Raw genomic sequence first — 22,474 nt, forward strand, 5'->3', positions numbered from 1 at the left:
CAGATTATTTTAATCCTTCATCTCATTCAGGGTGGAATCTGGGTGTGGCTGTATTCCTTGCCTGGGGCCTGGAGGGAGGAGTTATATCCTCAGGAGAAAATGGCTGCCCAAATCCTTGGCTCAGGGGTGACTCAGCACTCAATTTGCTGCTACTTCTCTTGGACCCCCTTCTCTCCCCAGCCTCTCCCCAGATTCCACTCATCCGCACCTTCTCCCGCTCTTCAGCACAGGTGAGTGTCTGTATCCGAAATGTCCTATGAACAGGGTTCAGTGAAAACAAACAAACGCCGGCCACAGAAACGGAGAAGGCTGAGTCTCTGTAAGCTCCTCTCTTACCGGCACTGCATGGTCTGGTCAGTGCTTCAGGCTGCCCCCTTAAGGCTCAGTCCTCCATAATTACGGAACCCAGATCTCAAATCCCCCAGCACCAACAGTCCCGCGAACCTCCTTTCCACAGTCAGGGGCTGTGCCTGTCCCAAGGGATGCGGCTGGGTGCTGCGCGGTCTCCCTCTGACCCTCTGGGCTCAGAGGTCTGGCAAACTTTCCTGCCCAGATCCAATTATTTAGCTGTCCAGGGGAACTCTGCCCTTCCCGGCTGCAAACTGTCTCACCAGCTGAGTATACTTCGCCAATTCGGGGTGGGTGTTATTAGTTTCAGCTGCTCACTCCATTTGCTCCAGGACAAGACCTGGGACGCGTCTGCCTATTCCTCCGCCATCTTGTCTCTCCTGTATGGTCGGTTGGTGCGGGCCCTCTTCCAATTGCAAACTTCTGACTTCTTGTATTCTCACTTGGGGAATGTCTGTTCCAGATACCTTATCAAAAGGATTCCAACTCCCTCCCTGGCGAGTTCTGCAAGTTGCTACACCTCTTTATCCAATTACATGCTGCCTTTGGCTCCCATGAAAAGGCTATTACTTGCAGTGGGGTGTACATTGCCCTTTCTGAAAGACAATTTCCCACCAGAGCCCTTTGATCTAGGCTGGGGTTGGGGGGTGCTTATGCTTCAATACCATCTTTTTTTAAAAAAAAAAGACAGTAATGCTTATTTCATGGGAATGAAGGTGGGAAGTTAAATAAATGCTGCCATTTTCTGAGATGGAGGGACTAGGGAGGCTTATTAATTAGCATAATCTAAGTTTGTTTTCAATACTATGAACCCCATTTGAAACTTTCCCTTCCAATGCAAAAACACGTACAAATGTATTATGCACAGCTAAAACTCTCCTCTCCTGAACTTTGTGAAACAAATCGTAGTCTATTTTAGCTAGAGGTGAAGACTAAGTATTAAGTCCACACTACTTGGGTGGCCCTGGGCTGGTTACTAAACTCTATCTCCCTGAACTCAGTCGGAAAGAAAAGTGTCTCACTTATCCCAGTGATCTACCAATCTTATTTGTGTACATAACTGCCTCTAATTAGACCAGCCGTGGGCAAACTATGGCCCGCGGGCCGGATCCGGCCCGTTTGAAATGAATAAAACTAAAAAAAAAAAAAGACTGTACCCTTTTATGTAATGATGTTTACTTTGAATTTATATTAGTTCACACAAACACTCCATCCATGCTTTTGTTCCGGCCCTCCGGTCCAGTTTAAGAACCCATTGTGGCCCTTGAGTCAAAAAGTTTGCCCACCCCTGAACTAGACTGTGAACTCTTCAAGAATAAGGACTTAAGCTTTTGGTTCACCAAATTTCATGTGGACCAGAGCAGAAGAAAGACATTGTATAAAGTGAACATAAGGTATGTTTCCCAAATTTTCCCTCCAAGGGGGAAACCTTACGTTTGACTCTTAAAGTCATGCAAACCGCATTACACCTTTAAGCTTGCTCACTGTTCCTTATTCATGCAAGGTCTTCTCTCAATGTATTTATTTACTAGAGGCCCGGTGTCTGGGGTCTCTCGGCCTGGCCTGCACTCTCTCACAATCTGGGACCCCTCAGAGGATGTTGGATAGCCGGTTTCAGCATGATCCCTGCAGGCCCGATCCAGACAGGAGGGAGCCTGATCCTGTGCATTGAGCATTGTCCCCTGGTGGTCAGTGCACGTCATAGCGACCGGTCGTTCAGTCATTTGGTTGCTTAGGCTTTTATATATATAGATTTTTTACCTTGAACTGGTGGAGATCATTAAGACCCACAAAGGATATTAGCTCTGCCCACCCCAGGCCCACGTTGAATGTGTGCTTGTGTGGGTTGTCAGGGGTCACAGGGATGTGCGAGGGAGCCCTCTTGCCCTGAGCCTCTTCTTCCAGCTCTGGCTGCCAGCTGTACTCCATTCTGTGAGTCCATCTATGGCCCCTGAGTCACATCTGATTCAGTGGGCCTGGGTGGAGCCTGAGAATCCAAATTCTAAGGATCTCCAGCTTAAGGTGAGGCTGCTGGTCCATGGCCCACACTTTTCATCACAGGAGTCTAGACTGGGGCTTGGCAAACGATGCCCTGCAGGCCAAATCCAGCCCCCAATAGGCATTTTTTTGTTTTTAAATTCAGGCTTTAAAATTGAGGATTTACATTTCATTTAAAATTAAATTTATATAACATAAAACTATTATAAATTGAATCATTCAGTGGTATTTAGTAAATTCACAATGTGTATAACCAACTCTATTGAGGATGGTGTGTGTTCTCTGGAAAACTCCTTAGGACTATTTTGTCTTTCTGATTAAAGAGCAAGACTCCAGCCTTGTAACTGCCCCTCGCTCCTCCAACTCAGGAGTAATGGCTAAGCCTTGTCTCCATCCCTTAAACCCTGACTTAGGTCTTCATATGCATGGGGAACCCAAAGGTGGAATATTTAAGAGATGTTCTACATGGACATACAATCTTCTTTGTGCCTACCTGCCCCTAATATATGCCCTCAAAGTTCTTCCCCCTGTTCATAATATGTGCAGCCAAGTATATACCTGCACAATCATAGACAAGGGAACCTGTCACCTCCTCTGGGTCTGGCTTTTCCATGGCCTAGAATGTGGTCCATCTTGGTCAACATTCCATGTGAGCTCAGAGAAATGTGTATTATGCTGCTGTTGAGTGAAGTACTCTATAAACGTTCATTAGATTTTCTTGATTGGTGTTGTTTGGCTTAAATATCTTTACTGAGTTTCCTGTCTGCTGGGTCTGTCAATCACTGATAGAGGGGTGTTGAGGTCTCCAACTATAAAACTGCCAGGTGAAACTGACAAATCACCATCAGTTTTCACCTCACGTATCTGATGCTGTAACATGCATGTGCACTAACTAAGGATTGTTATGTTCTTAGATGTGACCCCTTCGTTATGTAAAGCCCCTCTTTATCCCTGATAACTTGCTCTGAATTTTGCTTTATTTGAAATATAGCTACTCCCTCTTCTAGTCAGTGTCAGCATAATAGATTAATAATGGGATGGAGAAAACATCTGTTTTAATTAGTTTTCTTTTTTTTAGGGTTGAAGCTCAAATATCACTGAATTTATTACAAGATTGCAAACAAGAAAAAAAGTTATTTAAAAATATCTTCTCAAAAGGCTTTCCAATACAATTTTAAAATTTATTCCATGTCCTACTTTAGGAAGACTCATATTAGAAAGACTGAATTATCAGCTGCCTAACCGACATTGTTAATGGAAAATAACTGTTTGCAGAATACTGGAAATATGAGGCCAAGAGCTCATTTCCTGGGTTTTCCTCCCACCCCGCCTGTGGATGGAGCCGTGCAGGGCAGGACCCTGGGACAGCCCACTCATCCAGCTGTAGAGGGTGGAGCACCAGGCCGGGCCCTGGAAATTCGTGTCTGGCATTGAGGACCTTTTCTTGACGATTCTGGGGAAATGTTGTAACCTTGCCATGTGCCCATTGGAGGGGCAGGATCTTCAATGACCTCAAAGCAAGAGGCCAGCTTTACTCAAGATGCCAGTCCTCACTGTCCCTCCCAGCCACTCAGGCCTCCCAGCCACTTGGGCCTGCCATGGGAGGGGCTCTACCTACAGCCCTGAGGCAGCCAGCGGTTGTCTCTCTGCAGCCTTGAGGATTACAAAATTATGACCAGGTGAAGGAGACCCCTAATACACACAGCACAGCCAGAGGTCTGGCAGGTAGAAAGGTGGTCACAGAACTTATTAAGGTGAAATAATACAGAGTATTGGGAACACAAGACATGCACACTATAAATTTAGATTATGCAAAAAACTTAAATTGGTGTCCTTAATTCTCTGTTCATCCAATGGACTTACTGCGTTCACATCAAATCTCAGACTCAACAGCTGTCAGCAGGAAACCCAGACACTGTGCTGTGCAAGGGCTCTGCCCACATGACCAAACCTATCACCTCCTACACTGACACCTCCAGGATCAATGAAGCAAAAACTATCAAAGGAAAAAGAATCAGCCACTGTACTCAGCAATACCAGGTGCAAAGACAGAAGTAGGCGTGGCATCACTTTCAAGAGAAAACAGAAATGCAGTTCAAATGTTCTCATTTCAAAATGTCGATGTTCTCCTTTCCTAAGTCACTGTTACCGTCCCCCAGTCAGCTGGTAACACTGGGGACCGAGCCTTGGCAATGACGCGCTCTGCGCTGGGACCAGGGAGTATGCGGGAGGCATCACTCCATGGCTGCCAGCTGCTCAATGGCACAGCGGACTTTCTTTGCGGTTTCTTCAAATTCCCTCTGCTTACTGTTGGCTTCCTTTGCCATTTTGTTCTTGGTTCTTTCTTTGTCCCATTTCAAAAATTCTCTGAGGGTTCGTTCTTCAAATTGCTTCTTGACAGAAAGGAAAGCACAACCAGACGAATGCTTGTTATATTCCTCTGGGGCAGTGGTTCTCAACCTTCCTAATGCCGCGACCCTTTAATACAGTTCCTCATGTTGTGGTGACCCCCAATTTCATTGTTACAAATTGAACATAATTAAAGCATAGTGATTAATCACAAAAACAATATGTAATTATATATGTTTTCCGATGGTCTTAGGCGACCCCTGTGAAAGGGTCATTCGACCCCCAAAGGGGTCGCGACCCACAGGTTGAGAACCGCTGCTCTAGGGGGTCGTCGGCTGATTCCCAGCCTTCCAGCTCCTTGAAGCAGAAGAAACACTAGGCCAGGTGGGGCTCATTCTCAGTGGGGCAGTGGATGAAGCCAGCCACGGCCATTCGTTCCAGGATGCAGGTGCCGCCCTCCAGGAAGGGCCAGTTCTTGATCGTGGAGACGCGGTAGTCTTGAGGTAAAGCTGCCAGGCCACGGGCAACAGCAGGACACCCATCCTACTGCCACCTTGAGTGGTGCCGTGATTCAAATCAGGCAGTTGGCGGCCTAAAGTAGCTTCTTGTAGACAGAAAGATGGATGGCTCTTCTAATTTAACAAAAACTTGTGAAAAACCGAATTTATGACTCTGTCACTTTAGTGGTGCGTAATACTCCATAACTAACTCACTGATCCCCGAAGCAGGAGTTCCTCCTAGTTCGGGGGGGGGGGGGGCCACTAAGCAGTGCTGAGTAAACACTGTTGCATGTATGTCTTTGTGAACCAGTGCTTTTACCAACATGGGAGAGAACCCCAAGAGTGGGATTTCCGGTTTGAAGAGGGTTACAAGTAATTATCTTACTAGCTGTTGCCAAATTGACTTTCAGAAAGGGCAGTGTACACCCCACTGCAAACAATAGTCTTTTCATGGAAGCAAAAGGCAGAATGTAACTGGGCAAGTGTCCAGGGAGTTGGAATCCTTTTGATAAGGTCTCTGGAACATTCAAACCCCAATTCTGTCTTCTCGTTGGCAAGCTCTTAAAATTTCAGTTACTTGTTCCAACACAATCCCTTCTGCCCTGCCTATTGATGTATCCTGAACCAACATCTAAATACTTCCTAAAACAGCTCAGCCAGTATGGCTCAGTGGTTGAACATCAACCCATGGGTCAGCACACATGCCCGGGTTTCAGGCTTGATCCCCAGTGTGGGGCATGTAGAAGGCAGCTGATCAATGATTCTCATCATTGATGTTTCTATTTCTCTCTCCCTTTCTCTTCCTCTCTGCAATCAATAAATTATTTTTAAAAAAATACTTCCTAAATCACAAATGTGCAAATGTCCCATCTATTTCCAATCAACGTTCCTTGCAGGATATGTTGGGATAAGTATTTTGTGTCAGGAAAAAGAACCTGAATATGGTTGAGTCTTTAGACTCATTAAGTTTGAATCTTTAGCCATCACCTGAACTGGAAGAATTCAGCAAATGGTTAATCATTTTTTGCCCACTCTATCCCCCTTTTCAATAGATGGGCATTTCGAAACTGCAACTTACTAACAGGGAAGCTATTTGGATGGGATATAACAAGGGTGTTAAACCAAATTGTTTGTGGCTTTGGAATGTGGGACAGGATTTTGCACCAGACTTTATCTCTATCCCCGCTTGCCACTAATAGGTCATTAACTTATCTAGGCTATGAATGCATCCTCATTGCATATGTCCATCAAACCATAAACCCACAGCCACCCTGGCAGACTGCACATGCGATGCTGCAGAGGCCTCTGTTTTGGAGCCAAGTGCTTTATATAACTCCCCGGTGGTGGCCCCAGCCAACTTGCTTTTCAACAGCTCTGTGTGGCACCCTTGCCTGTCTCTTGGTGACAAGCCCGGACCTTCTTCAGGCATTTTCTCAGCGGGTTAATCAAATGGCATCAGTGGGAATGTTTACAACTTGCTGCCACTTAGGGAGCTTTATCAGAGCCCTTTTAATATCAGCCCCCAACCCAAGGCTGATAACGGAACTGGAGGGGAGGAGGGGATGGACAGCTTTGGGAGAGCTGGTAAAGACCAGAAAACAAGATGTCAATCTAATCTGAAAGACCTCCCAGAGGGTCTCGGCCGTGGGGTAGCAGATTGGTCTGGAAATCATTGATATCACACATTTCTAGTGCCTGACAGACGCTTGGCATCTAGAGCTATTGGTCCATTCAACACTAGAGTGCCAACCATGTACCAGGTTCTGTTTCTATGGTGATAAGATGCTGTTCTTTCTCTACCTGTTCATAAATGTCTTGGGCTAACACTTAAGCCTGAGTCTTATTCATGCCTCTGTTGTATGGCTTTGAACAACTCCTTTTTTTGGTCATTCTTGACCCCTGTTTTCTTTTTTTTTTAAGTATTTAAAAATATTTTTATTGATTGACTTTAGAGAGAAGGATGGAGAGAGAGAAACATCTATTTGTTGTTCCACTTATTTATGCATTCAGTGGTTGATTCTTGTATGTGCCCTGACCAGGGATTGAACCTACAACCTTGGCATATCAGAATGATGCTCAAACCAACTTGGCTACCCAGCCAGGGCCCTCAGTGGCTATTTGCTGAATGCCATGTGTGTAGTTATCATGTGAGGTGCTAAAGATCAGCTTTGACCCTAAGGAACTGTGATTTTTAATCCAGACTTAGAATATACCTGAGATTTACCAGACACCTTTGGGAAGAATGGGATAAAGACATTAAGGCAGGAAACCTAAAGGCAAAGATACCAAGAGGGGCTCCAGTGAAAGATACCAAGAGGGCCCTCTTCAAAAGTCCGAATTCGCTGCTTTTACTTTCACTGGGAAATATATCATTGGTATCACTCATCTTTCAAAGTGTAACACTTTTAATCCTCTACCAACCTACTATAGGTAGTAGAGGCATTTTATGCTAAAATAGGCCGTGTGCAATTATCTGACTATGGATTAACCACAATTTTAATACCAGTTGGATTTCATGCCTTCCTATCCAGACTTCTCACTGCAACAATGGCAGGCCCCCTAGTGACAAAGGTAGCCTTGGTACCATAAGCAAACTGAGTATTGCTGCCTTTGGTTCTTTAGAATTACATTATGCATTGAAATCCAGTGCTCTGAAGTCTTGGGTTGGATCATCTATCAGTGATTCTGGATCTGAACTGACTATAGGCTAGACCAGTGATGGCGAACCTTTTGAGCTCCGCGTGTCAGCATTTTGAAAAACCCTAACTTAACTCCGGTGCCGTGTCACATATAGAAATTTTTTGATATTTGCAATCTTAGTAAAACAAAGACTTACATTTTTGATATTTATTTTATATATTTAAATGCCATTTAACAAAGGAAAATCAACCAAAAAAATGAGTTTGCGTGTCACCTCTGACACGCGTGTCATAGGTTCGCCAACACTGGGCTAGACACACCTGATGGTGAAATAAAAGGCACTGTAGTCACTCAAGTTGGCAGCCTTAATTCTGTGCACCTTAAGTACTTTTCTGAAATGATGGTGGTTCATTGAACTTCTGTGATGACATCTCCAGGTGCCTAGTACACAACCAGCTAACCTGCCTCAAGCCCTCAAGGTAGGTGGTGGAATTCCACCCATGGTACACATGAAGTTCACAAGGTTAACCAGTGAGTTAACGGAAGGAGAGATTCAAACTCGGGTTTAAAGGCTGTTCTATGTGCAAGCTAACTCCAACTTCCACAGGCAGTGTCTGCAGTCAACATGGAGTCAAGAGTTGACTGTCAGATTGAGGAAGTGGATTGATTAGGTTGTGGAGATTAGGTTGTGATCTGGATGAGGGTTTTGGCAGGAGAGGGCTGAGCTGAGTTTAGTTCCAAGTTTAGCTTCTTGCTTCAGCATTCACCTCTCCACTGTGTCTTGAGTTCTAGCATGTGGTGGAAACTCCACCTAGAGAATAGACTTGGAATCTTCAATGGGGTACAGGTCTGTGTTTGGGGGCGTGGTGACTGAGTATGTAACTGCTCTACCCAAACTCGGCCATTTGGCCTCACCTCACACCCATCTTCCTAGGACCTGCGGCCGCAGGCCCTATTGGGTGGATCAGTCCATTTGCATGTGTCTTTTCTTTGCAGACATTAGTTTCTCCATTCCTTTTCTTCCAAAAACTTCTAATTCTCCACTGAATTGTTTGTTCCTATGAACGAAAACCTTTAATTCTTTTGAGTGGAATTTGGGGAGGGAAAAGAAAAACATAATCAGTCTGCTATATTCACCTGGAAGTTCTAATGGCATCTTATTTGGTATGTGAATTCTTAAATATTGAATGCCCTACACAACTAACCATTACTTCAGATCCACAGCCTTTATAATCATAGCATTTATATGAAAGTGCTATTGTTTGTAGTTCATGAGGACCTTGCAAAGAGTATACTCAAAATATCCAGTAAAGTTTCTGTATCTCTTAGGGTAATCAGATAAGGAGTGAAGAAAGACAAGTTACAAAGATAACAAAGACTCAGATGGATGAGTTGCTGGAGCTGTGGGGGTGTAACATAATTATTCACCTTCTGAGCTGGTGGGCTGTTGTGCTGAGAAGATGCATCAGTTATCACCCAGTAGTTGGGGGTTATTTTTAAGTGTAATTGGACTTGGTTCATCCAGACAAACATTAGGAATGGTCTCTTGCCAGCCTTATATTTTGTTTCAGTGGCATCTGTAACATCAATTTTAACCCGGTTTTACCAAAGGGCACCTGGGTAAGCTTTCTGCGAAGGGACTGCCATAAATGCCATGATTCTGAAATGTCAGCAGAACTGCCTGTTTGAAATGGATACATGGTCACAGGGAAAGCTGTAGACATAGTCAATGAGGCTTTGCCCTTGGCTGGTAATGGTCATGGTTAACCCTCCTCTTACTGTGCATACCTCACTGTAGCTTTGAGATTGAGCTTTAATCCAACCAATGAATGCCTTCTAGGTGACTTCATGATGTTTTGTTGAAACAAGTTTGATTTCCTCTAGTCCAGTGGTCGGCAAACTGCGGCCCCTTCAGTGTGGCTCTTCCACAAAATACCACGTGCAGGCGTGCACGTACAGTGCGATTGAAACTTTGTGGCCACACTTAAGGGTCCAAAGAGCCGCAGTTTGCTGACCACTGCTCTAGCCCATACCAAGCGTTGAGGCTGATAGTCTTAGTGAGTGCAGACATCACTTCCAGGGAAGTAGCTAACCTGAATCTTGGCTCACTTCCTTTGAGGTGCTCAGTGTCTCTCAAGCTGGCAGTTTCCATTGTGAGATCTGTGACTTCTGTTGGCTGGTCCTAGTTTTGACCTCTAAAGCTATAGGTTACCTCCAGTGCTGGTCAGATTTTCCAGGAAACAGACTGAGATGGAGTGAGGAGTACAAAAAATGTATTGAGGAGTTAGACCTATGAAGGGAAAATGGAAGCAGGAGTGAACAGAGGCAACCATTGGACCATGATGTCTGTGTGGCAAAGTCTGAGGGCCTCTGGAACCAAGCCTGCCCACTAGAGGAGCCTTGCATTCCACTGGCTCTTGGACCACTTCCGTGCATTTCCATATCATAGCATAATTCCCCTGTGGCATGAAGAGCTACTGTGTTTAAGTCCTTCACTCATGCCTTAAAAACAACACCTGCAGCTGAACATCCACTCTTTGGATGCTGTCTCAATGATAATAGGGTTGCTAGATTTAGAAAAAATTCCGAATTCCCAGTGAAGCTTAAATTTCTGAAACGTCTTCTAGTATGAGTATGTCCAAATTATTGCATGGGACAATATTTTTATCTGACAATCAATATAGGGAAGTAAACACAAGCATTCTAGAAGTTATAGTAATGTGAAGAGAGCCCAAATTTGAACTAACTTTGGCAGTAATATGGTTAATGTCTGTTATTAAAGGTTTTTAAGTTTCTTCCACCTAAATTTTAGGAAAGGTTTTGTTTTTTGTTTTTTGGTCTAAATAAATCTGATCTATTGGTTAACCTATGGTTAACAGCTCTGCCCTGTACCAGTCTGCTCCACTCTGCCCTGCTCCTCATGCTCTTCTCCTCTTTGATTTGTTGAGACATCTTTGGTATTTCATCTTGTTCAAGTGCAACTGGGGAAACGTGGTCTTCAGTATTTGGTGGAAAGGGAGCATGACACAGTCTGAGCCACGTGGGGAGATGACTTATATAGACAGAAGTCCTCATCCCTGGTCCCTGATCAGTCTGTCCTCATGCAAATGAGGACTCCAAATCCTCACAGCTTGATTGGTCCAAAAGGCACTGTCCTAATTGGTCAGAATGGGGTCACTGATTGGTCAGTGAAGATGCTGATGGTGATATAGCTGCTTAGCTCCAATTGGATCAGGAAGCCTCAGTCCTATTGGTTGAAATGCAATTCCAGAAACCCCTTTATAAAGACTCAGATGTCGGGAACACAGTGCAGGCAGGTAGTTCAGTGCAGACTTCTCCCCAAAGTGCAGTTTGCATGAGAGGCACCCCTTTAGGAATGGCTGCTATGCTCTGTTTTAAAGTTTGACCCCAGGAGCCCTCCTCCGTAGGTATCTTCTTTCTCAGGGTTTATATATCCTTAAATTAATCTTGGTGAAACTGTAAGTTTAATAGCCCAGAGTGAGACTACAGTTGGCAATGTAAGTATTCTCAGCTTTATTAACTGTACCATTATTAATTAGACCTATGTCTGTAAGTCACTGATAAAACATTGAACAGGATATATCATTTCTGTGTGCTCCACTAAACTCCTCTCCTGGCGGATGTGACTCCGTTAATCTATGCTCTGGTGCTTACCTCATCCAAATACACTTTAACAACTTGCTTCATTGGCAAAGGTATTTTTGGGTTCATGTTTCCAGGAGCTAATGTGGTTGCTTGGTGCTGTGCATCAGAGTTCATTTTAGTATCTTACTAGGACATTTGGGAGTTTATTGAGAATTTTAGTCTTCTGAAAATTGTTGTTGTTTTTTTTTCATTTCTAGCCTTGAAGAAATCATAAAGTAGCTAAAGATGATACTGCAGAGTTGTGTTAGCTGTTAATACCCAGAGGCTTAAATCATTAAAGCCAAAAATTCTTACAGCCCTATCTTTATCTTTGTCCATATTGGTTGCTAGGCAATCAGAGTTTGATAACCAAATCAAAAGAGCATAATCCCATAGCTTAATATTGGACATGAAAAACAAAGAATTACCCTAACTCGAGTCTCTGCTCTCAGAAGAGCACTGCCTGTCCCAGAAAGCTGGTCGGGTGATCCCTCTGACACACAGCTACTCAGTGAGCAAAAACTTATGCAAATATTCTGTTTCTGCTTAATATCCAAGTATCTCCCCTCATATATTTAGTAATTACAGAGGGGAATCCAGGAAGACACCACTTGAACCAACTACTCATGGTTAACATCACCAGCAATACCTACTGATGTCAGGTGCCTCCTGGTATGTACTGAGAAGGGTACAAGATTACTTCCCTAGTGTTTTCCCCCCAAATGCATAACCTCAATCATGAGACATCACACAAGCCCATTCTGAGTGACAATGTATGAAAAACGGAGCAGAACTCTTTAAAAAACCAAGTCATGAGACAAGTAAAGACTGAGAAATTTATCAGATTGGAGAAGATGGAGACCATGATGAATGAATGCAACATGGTGTCCTGGATTGATCCTGGAACCATAAGGATAACACTAGTGAAGCATCACAATCATAGGTCATGAGCCAGCTAGTCGGCTCTGGGGATGAGAAACAAGATGTCCTTGTACTGGAATGTGAAGGGCCTTCCTTTGATAAGGAAAAGTATGTGAGAATGTTTACATCGTGACAGTAAGCAGTTCTGACAGAGGCCAAGCTATGATGGCTCCAAGCAACCTTCTTGTTTAGCACTCTGAATCCTGCAAGTGAACACAACCGGGACCCAGGTGCTGGCCCAGGTTCGATGACTCTCCTCCTGAAGTTTGCCATCTACAGACAGAACTCTTCTTCTTCCTCTGTTGATGATTGTTACACTTTGGTCCCCATAATCAGTCCTCTGTTTGAAGACTTCTTTTGAAATGTTACCCTTTCCAAGGACAGGCTTGCCCTCAGGTCTTCTTTACTCAGCTCTCAGAATCCCCTTCATAGATGTTCATTTCATTCCTCCCAGTCAGTCTCCTTCCAGGATCCCAGGCCTTCATCCCTGGTAAATAAACCTTTGTAGGGATGTTAAACCTCCCTGGTAAGATCTTAGGTTTCATCTTTACCAGTTCAAGGAGTTTTTTTGCTTTAGCTCATCCTAGCTATCAAAATAGGAATAAGACCACAGACTATGAATAGCAGTAAGCTGCTATGGTCTAAAGCTAGTGTAAGGAAATGCCATTCAGTGCTCCAACTCCATATTGCATTTGTACTGAAGCTTTTGATTAATGGCCCTTTTATTGCTTTGCCTTATATCACCTGTTTAGGGTACCTAACTTCCGTTGGGCCCTTGTGGAAGTAGGTAGGGTAGATGGCAGTATTTGGTATTCCTAAATCGCTGGTCTAATACAATGAAATTCTATGTTGATTCTCATCAGAGACTCTTTATAGGTAGGAACTCAAAGCCTAGACATGAGAAACCTACCTGGAACCACACAGTTGTGTATATATGAAGATACTCAATTTCATTTCCTGACTGGAACTTTCCTGGTTTAAAAAAATAAAACTTGTTAGTGACAGAGACTAGAACTTGAATCTTCTGACTTTTTCATAACAATCATTTATCTAATTTGCACATCACTATGTGCCAGAATCATCGGGTACAGATATTTGCCCTTTTGACATATATACAAGTGGGGAACATCTGTCAGATAAATCCCAAGCTATAACTTTGAAAATTTTATAAAGAACAGGCATGCAATATTAAGGGACTTATGAGCAGATCTGACTTATGTGAAAATTCATAAACTAACTATGGGCATGTACACTTGAGCTGAAAATGGAAGGATGGAGGTAGAGCTTAACCAGAAAATGATGTGGAGAGGGAGTGTTTTATGTCATCTGCAAATAATGAGTTTCATTTCTTCCTTTCCAATCTGGATGCCTTCCATTTCTTGTCTGATTGCTGTGGGTAGAACCTCCAGTATTATGTTGAATAAAAATAGTGAGAGTAGGCATCCTTGTCTTGCTCCTGATCTTAGAGGAAAAGCTTTCAGATTTATTCTATGGAGAATGATGTTAGGGGTGGGGTTGTCATATATGGCCTTTATTATGTTGAGTTACCTCTGTACCCATTTTGAGATTTTTTTTTTTATCATAAAGCATTTGGCAAAATACTCTATTTTCTGCATCTATCCCTAAGATTGTTTTTTCTTAATTCTTCATTTTGTTAATGTGGTATGTCACTTTGACTGATTGTGGATTTTGAACCATCCTTGTATCCCTGGAATAAATCATTTGATCATGGTGTATGATCTTTTTAATGTATTGTTGAATTTGGTTTGCTAATACTTTGAAGATTTTTTTTTTTTTTGCATCTATGTTCCCTCTTCAGACTTTTGAAAGAGTTTGAGACAGACTGATATTGATTCTATGAATGTTTGGTAAAATTCACCAGTGACATTGTCTGATCCTGGATTCTTGTTTGTTAGGGAGTTTTTAAGTTACTGATTAAATCTTACTAGTAATTGGTCTGTTCAAATTTTCTACTTCATGATTCAGTCTTGTAATATTGTATGTTTCTAGAAACTTATCCAATTCTTCTAGGTTGTCCATTTGTTGGCCAGAGAGGGGAGTGTTTTAGATAAGTAGGTTACCTATCTTCTGACCTATGCAGAAGTTTAAGTCTAAAAATGGACCAGGCCATCAGAAAATGGCTATGATTGAAGTATTCTTTCTTCCCTCTGTGCCCAGACTCCTTTTCCCCTTCTCTCACATAGAGTGACGACCAGTCATCCCTGTTGGGACTCTCCCAGATTTACCTCGAACAGTCCGCATCTTGGGCAGACTGGGATGGTTGGCTACCCTAATCACACTAGGGCTTTATCACTGAGTATAATCGATGGCAGCTTTTGTCAGAAAAAGCCATGCCTTTCCTAAACTATTCTACCAAGTACCAATATCCCACAAAATTAAAAAGAGCCACCATAGCTATTCCTTGCATAGTAACTGACTATATTAAACATCAAGAACACTGGAGTTCATGCCTAAAATGACACAGTAGATTGGCAGATGCCAAAAGTTCAACCAAGAAGTCACCTGATGCAAGAATGCATGAACTGTCATATCAGTGCATTATTGAGGAGCCAATTAAGAATGGGGAGAGGCTGGAGTAATTGCCATGGCTTATGAGGCAGAGTGGGGCTCAGCAGAGGTCAACCAGACTTCCACTCTATTTTCCTCCTCCTCAATCCCCCTTATATTGTCATCAGAAATCCTAGACTGACAGATAGCTGAGAGCATGGGCTACATAGCCAAACCAGAGTTTAAATCTTAGCTCCACCTTTATTAGCTATGTGATGGGGAGTGAATGTCATGGCCTTTCAGCCATGCCTCACTTTCCCCTTGCCCAGCTTTAGAAAGTAGGACTAAAAGAAATGAAAATAAAAAGTAGAATTAATATATTCCTTGCAGAGCTGTTAGTAATGAACAAGTATGAAGGCAAGAAATTAGTATGCTGCCTGGACAAGTGGTAGCTATCTTAATAAAAGTAGGTAAGCCCTCCCAAAGACCTTTGGGAGTTTCAGAAGCACAAGTTTGCATTGTTGCTAGGCAGCAGGTCTCCATCTTGGAGCTTAGTTGCTGAAAGCTCTCAGAGCTGGACCAATCCAAAGCCTTGCTGATGGAGGGCAGAAGCCCCTAACTGGGGCAGGAGCTATGCAGAGAGGAAGTGGGGGTGGGAGGCCAAGTGCCTGGCCCTGCAGCTGTGTGCCATTACCTACAGCAGTCCTGGGTAAGAACAGTCCTAATGCTGGCCATTTGTCCATAGTTTTATTGCTTTAATCTTACCATACTGGCCAAGGCCAGGCCATGATAATATATTTAAGTAATGAGGCATGACAGCCAGGGCCTGCCATGGTGATTAGGACACACCTAGTAGGGTGTGAGAAGGTCTAAAGGTGAGAGTCCTAATCCCTTAAATGCCTGCAATCCTGAGATGGCAAATGAACACAGAATGTTTAGACCCAGAGCAGAGCTGATAGCCAGTTGCAGACCCTCACTGGAACCAGGTAAACAGCATGAGAGTGAAGGGCTCGTTCAGGTTCAGGTGGATGATAGTGTTTGGTAGACTGTGGCCAGTTTCAGACACTCGGCAATCACATGTACATCTTGGGGTGACTATCTCTGAACCCCCACAGGGCCTCACACAGTTCCTGGTATACAAGGACTCATGTAAGCTACTAAGCTGTCACTGTGATCTCGCCAGCACCAAGTTCATTCTGCTGGGGAACCAGATGAATGTATTATAGTCCAGTGAATGCTTTGAGGGTCAAGAACAAACTGTCTTGGGAGCTCTGAGAAGAGGTCCCTGAAACCCAGTGGCAGGATGCCGGCAAAGGCTTCCTGGAACAAGTTGTGTCCGAGTGTAGGATTTGAAGCAGGGGAATGAAAGAAGCATGTGATAGGAGAGACACATTGTTTGGACCCAGTAGAGGTTGACTGGGTCACTTCACTTCATATTGCTTAAGCCTTTGGAAGTACCATTGGATAAAGGAATAAACTTGGGGATGAACTGTCTCCTACTCCTTGCAGGAGTAGAAGGAGGAATAGAGGAAACAGAAGCAAACTTGGACAGGGTAGGATGTCACAGCCAAGAAGTGTGCCATTATCTCAGTTCTCCACACACCCCCAGGGCAAAGGGATAACTGCAAACCAGGTGGTCCTAGCCTCTATCCTCCCTCCACCCACCCTCCCTCCAGGGTCCCAGCACTTCCTGCCATGGCTTATGAGGCAGAGGAGGGCTCCGCAGAGGTCAACCAGACTTCCCCTCTATTTTCCATCCTCCTCATTCTCCCTTATATTGTCATCAGAAACCCTAGACAGGCAGATAGCAGACAATGCCTAGTGCCAGCCCTGAGCCTGCCGGAGCCCTATGAAAGAAGGGCGCTTGAGCGTACGGTGTGTGTCCTCCCTGACAGCCATCAGCAGGAAATGCATTCATTTCCAACCTGTTGGCAACACACTGACAGTGAGAGGAGCCACAGCTGTTGGTGTGGAAAGGCTGCAGGGGAGAAACAATTTCCCAGCCCTGAGCCGCTGCGGAAGGAGAAATTGAACACTTACTTGTAATTTCCCCCTGAGGTCTGTCAGGGACTAATCTAAGTAGGCACTTGGGCTGAAGGGCAAGAACACTGGAAGCTGGGACTTTTTCCAGTGGACAAGTTCAGTCCCAGCCCCTACGCCAGCACCACCATAGCCCTAATTCTAGGGACTCTAAAGACTTTTTAAGCTCCTCTTAGAGTTGATCCCTCTCTTCTATTAAAAACAACAACAAAACCCTCAGGTGCAAAATGGTGTCACTTATGCTAAGTGCCCGTGATATCAACCCTAGACTTAATATCTGATCTAATTGCAATTTCATTCTCTACCAGAAACATTGTCTTAATCAACCAGGCTGGAATTTATTTGTCAAACACCAGTAAGGTAATGTCAAATGGACCCTCTCCATCCCCTATAGAAAGAGGAGGCAATCTCCATAATTAAAATCCTTCTCCTTTTCATCCCCTAAGAAAAATCCTTTTCTTCTCTAATAGCTCCCTTGTCCCACCCTTCTTCCTATAAAATCCTTCCATTTTGTATCCAATGCCTTGACTCCTTGACAAAGGGCTGCAGAAACAATACAGCCCGACTGTTGTCCTCATGTAGGACTCAGATGTGTAGAAGGAGAAACATACCACCAGAGACCAGAGGACTTCGTCGGTAAGTGGGCTGGGATTGAATTAGGTACATACTGTGACATGGCTAAAAACATAGCTTAGGAGTTAAAGTTGGTTGTTGAGCCCTAACCAGTTTGGTTACGTGGATAGAGCATCAGCCTGCAGACTGAAAGGTCCTTGATTCCGGTCAAGGTCATGTACCTTGGTTGCAGGCACATCCCCAGTAGGAGGTGTGCAGGAGGCAGCTGATCGGTGTTTCTAACTCTCTATCCCTCTCCCTTCCTCTCTGTAAAAAATCAATAAAATATATTTTAAAATAATATTAAAGTTGGTTGTTGAAATCCAACTCTGCCATGAGCTGGGTGGTTTTAGGCAAGGTGATAGCTCTCTCTGAGCCTCAGACTCATCTGGCTGGAAAACCAACCTCACAGGGCTTTTGGAAGTCTAGAGAGGACTGCCAAGACTCATCCATCTTCTAAAAGAAGATATAAATTTGTTCCCTGGTTTTGGCACCAAAAAATAAAAAATAAATAAATACATATATAAAAACTCAGGGGAATTCATTTTTGATTAAAAAAAAACAACTCTCATCAACGTGGGAATAGAGGGAGCATATCTTAACATGATAAAGGCCATATATGACAAACCTACAGAAACATCATACTCAATGGGCAAAAACTAAAACCATTTCCCCTAAGAACAGGAACAAGATAGGATGTCCACTTTCACCACTCTTACTCAACATAGTACTGGAAGTCCAAGCCACAGCAATGAGACAAGAAGAAATAAAAGGCATCCAAATTGGAAAGGAGGAAGTAAAAATCTCATTATTCGAACATGATATATTATACATAGAAAACCCTAAAGACTTCACCAAAAAAACTATTAGATTTAATAAGTGGATTTGGCAATGTAGCAAGATACAAAATCAACACCCAAAAATTAATGGCTTTTTTTATACACCAATAATGAATTCTCAGGAAGAGAAACTAAACAAGCAATCCCATTTACCATTGCACCAAAAAAAATTAAAATACTTAAGAATAAATTTAACCAAGGAGGCAAAAGACCTGTATTCGGAAAACTACAGGACGTTGAAAAAAAAGAGAAGAAGATATAAATAAGTGGAAGAATATACCATGTTTATGGATTGGTAGAATCAACAATATTAAAATGTCCATACTATCCAAGGCAATCTACAGATTCAATGCAATCCCTATTAAAATACCAACAGTAGCCCTAATTGGTTTGGCTCAGTGGATAGAGCATCAGCCTGCAGACTGAAAGGTCCCAGGTTCGATTCCGGTCAAGGGCATGTACCTTGTTTGCGGGCACATCCCCAGTACGGGGTGTGCAGGAGGCAGCTGATCGATGTTTCTCTCTCATCAATGTTTCTAACTCTCTATCCCTGTCCCTTCCTCTCTGTAAAAAAAAAAATCAATAAAATATTAAAAAAAATACCAATAGCATATTTCACAGATCTAGAACAAATACTCCAAAAGTTTATATGGAACCAAAAAGGACCCTGAATAGCTGAAACAATCTTGAGAAAGAAGAACAAAGGTGGAGGAATCACAATACCAGATTTCAAGTTATACTACAAAGCCGCCATAATCAAAACAATCTGGTACTGACACAAGTACAGGCATATAGATTAATGGAACAGAACAGAGACCCCAGAAATTAATTCAAGCCATTATGCTCAATTAATATTTGACAAAGGAGGCAAGAGCATACAATGGAGTCAAAACAGTCTCTTCAATAAATGGTGTTGGGAAAATTGGACAGATACATGCAAAAAAATGAAACTAGACCAATCAACAAGGGATGGATAAACAAATTGTGGTATATTTATACATTGGAATACTAGTCAGCAATAAAAGGTATAAATGGCTACCATCAATAAATCAACTAACAGCAACTGCCGGCAGGATGTAGAGAAAAAGGAACCCTAGTACACTGCTGGTGGGAATGTAGACTGGTACAGCCATTATGGAAAACAGTATGGAATTTCCTCAAATTAAATATGGAACTGCCATTTGACCCAGTGATCCCACTTATAGGAATATATCATAAAAAAAACAAAATATCAAGCAGAAAGAATGTATGCACCCCTATGTTCATAGCCACACAATTTACAATAGCTAAGATCTGGAAACAGCCCAAGTGCCCATCAGTAGATGTGTGAATAAAAAAGATATGGTACATTTATACCATGGAATACTATGCAGCAGTAAAAAAGAAGAATCTCTTACCCTTTGAGACAGCATCAAGAAGCCTGGAGAGTATTTTGCTAAGTGAAATAAGTCAGTCAGAGAAAGACAAGTATCACATGATCTCATTCATATGTGGAATCTAAGTAACAAAATAAACTGATGAATGGAATGAATCCAGAGACATGGAAGCATGGAACAGAGTGCAGAGTCTCGAAAGGAAGGCGGGGGAGGATGGGAGGTAATCAACCAAGGACCTTGTATGCATATATGCATGGCTCATGGACACAGATAATGGGTCAGTGAGGGCCTGGGATGGAGGGATGGGATGGGCTAGAGGGGGCCAATGGGGGAAAAGAAGGGACATATATAATACTTTCAACAATAACTCAGGGGTTTTGAGTCTGCTCTTTTTTATTTGACTAGATAGAGATCAGCCAAGTCATACCAAAACATGATAATTTATCAGCTAAACTTATTTCTCCTTCAAATCCTGTGTGTCCAGAACTGGTGCTAAGATCTCATCCTTGAACACCTGTTTGAACACCTCTCCACCCAGCATTGGTAAAAGGTGATCATCAAAGGCACAGAGGACTTCCACTGCTCAGGCCCTCTTGTTTTTGTCAGTGCGTTTGAGGATGAGGCTGTATTAGGTTTTCCTAATGACAATTGCTAAACCTCAGAGAACAGTGGCTTATCCAAATGGTTGTTCTATTAAAATCTGGAGGCGATTTATGTAGGGTTGGCATGATGTTCCATGATGCAAGGACTCAGGTTCCGTCAGTCTGTTGTTCGAGGCACACATTCCCAAAGTTGCCTCATGCTTCTAGATGGCTGCTGGAGCTCCAGCCATCATCTGGATGCCAGCCAGGAAGAAAGCAAAAGGACCTCCTTACTCTAAGAACACTGCCTGGAACCCAAACTCACTGATTCTACCTACATCCTATTTTGCTGGACATTTACTGACATAGCCAAACCTAGCTGCAAGAAAAATGGGTCTTGTTCTGGGCCGTCGGGTCTACCCAACTAAAAATGGGAGGTCTCATTACTGGGAAAACGCAGGAGCTGGTATTTGAGGCTAACTAGAAGTCTCTAGTTAATGGCTTTGGAGTTCTAAAACCAATGCTGTTGTCTGCTGTTAGCTTCTTTCATATCTGTGAAATGGGCATGCTGTCATCCTCATAGGCGTGTGAGGATTGGCTTAGATGATGGGGATGTCTCTCCAGTTCTAGCACTCAGATCCTGTTACTCGGATCCTTCCCTTCAGAGTCGGGCATGCTGACTTGCACACTCCACTGTGTGTACCTTAGTGAAAAGGCTACCGCTCCAGAAAGAAGTGTCTTCATGGAGAAATGCGAGTTGGATGTAGACATCTGGGCCTGATTTAGGAAGCCTCTGCGAGATGGATGCCTTGCAAAGAACAATGCTTTTCTCAGAGGCCGCCAGCATCACAGGGACACTTAACTGCTAAGTACAAACAGCTGTCCCACATCTGCAGGATCCATTTTCAACCACTGTATACAGTAGACACTGCTGATCATGAACTCGGGCTGGGTAAGGCTCAGGTCCTACAGCGTAGACTGAAGGGGCTGCCCGGGTTGCAAGGTGCACATGTTGATTACAGATAGCGAGGAAGCTCTGGGAGGCTGCTCCGCCTTCAGACTCGGTTTCTGAGCCGAGTAAAGTGAGACTCGGGCTGTCTTAAACTGTCTTGATTTGTAAAAACAAGATAAAATTGCATATGGCTGCCCAATGGGCTTGAATGCTACCCTCTCCCTGACCCTAAAGAACCTGGATACAGCAAATCAGTATCATGAAACATTAGAGCAGAGAACCTAGAAAATCAACTGATCCATTTCCCTGTCTGGGCAGGAATATGTACTTTAGAAGTTTGAGAAATATCCATTTTTTCATGGAAGCAGCTCACACTTTATTTAGGTATCTGTTTTTGACCTATTTATTGCCCTAATACTAGAAAGTGCTTCTTAAGTCTCTGGCTAGAAGGTCTCAGGTGACTGGAGAGATACTGGGTTGCCTCAACGTTAAATTTAGGAGGGTGACTGGGACCTACTTTCAAACCGCATCTTCACCCCCACCCCAGGGGCAGCCCTGCCCACTATAGCCATCAGCTCTACTTTCTAAAAGAAGAGCATAGACACTACCTCTTGTCCCTGGCCAGTGTGGCTCAGTTGGTTGAGTGTTGTCCCATGCACTGAAAGGATGCCGGTTCAATTCTGGGTCAGAGCACATGCCTGGGTGGCAGGCTCAATCCCCAGTACGGAGCATACAGGTGGCAGCTGATCAGTGTTTCTCTTTTCCCCCTCTCCCTTCTTCTCTCTGAAAATCAATAAAAATATTGTTTATTAAGGAGAATCAACTGCTCCCTGCCACTGCAAACAAGGAGACTTCCTAGCTTATCAAGAACTTGAATAGTTGTCCTCAAATAAATTGGTACCTTACCTTTGTTCTAAGAAGCATTTAAACGTGCCTTAACAAGCCCATATTTTTATTTATTTTTCCATAACACAAATTTATTGTTACACAAATGTACAGTGTTTGAACAGAAAAAGAAAGCCCCACTGTCGCGTAGAAAGAGGACTTGAAGCAGCACGTGGGAAGCAGGGTGGCTCCGGGATGTCAGGTGTGTGGTTAGCGGCTCGGCTCCATGTATGTGGAGATGTCCATTTCTTCAGGAAGCTCCGCCACATTGACTTCAAAC

The 22,474-nt window shown here is 43.4% G+C and overlaps 2 pseudogenes; both read right to left on the bottom strand.

The window, feature by feature from the left end:
- Positions 1-2,277, bottom strand: part of LOC102245801 — a 3,010-nt pseudogene extending 733 nt beyond the window's left edge.
- A 2,303-nt stretch (positions 2,278-4,580) lies between these two features.
- Positions 4,581-5,237, bottom strand: LOC102262984 (annotated as a pseudogene).
- Between the last annotated feature and the right edge of the window lie 17,237 nt (positions 5,238-22,474).

This window comes from Myotis brandtii, unplaced genomic scaffold (assembly GCF_000412655.1).
Source record: "Myotis brandtii unplaced genomic scaffold, ASM41265v1 scaffold181, whole genome shotgun sequence".
Classification (NCBI taxonomy): domain Eukaryota; kingdom Metazoa; phylum Chordata; class Mammalia; order Chiroptera; family Vespertilionidae; genus Myotis; species Myotis brandtii.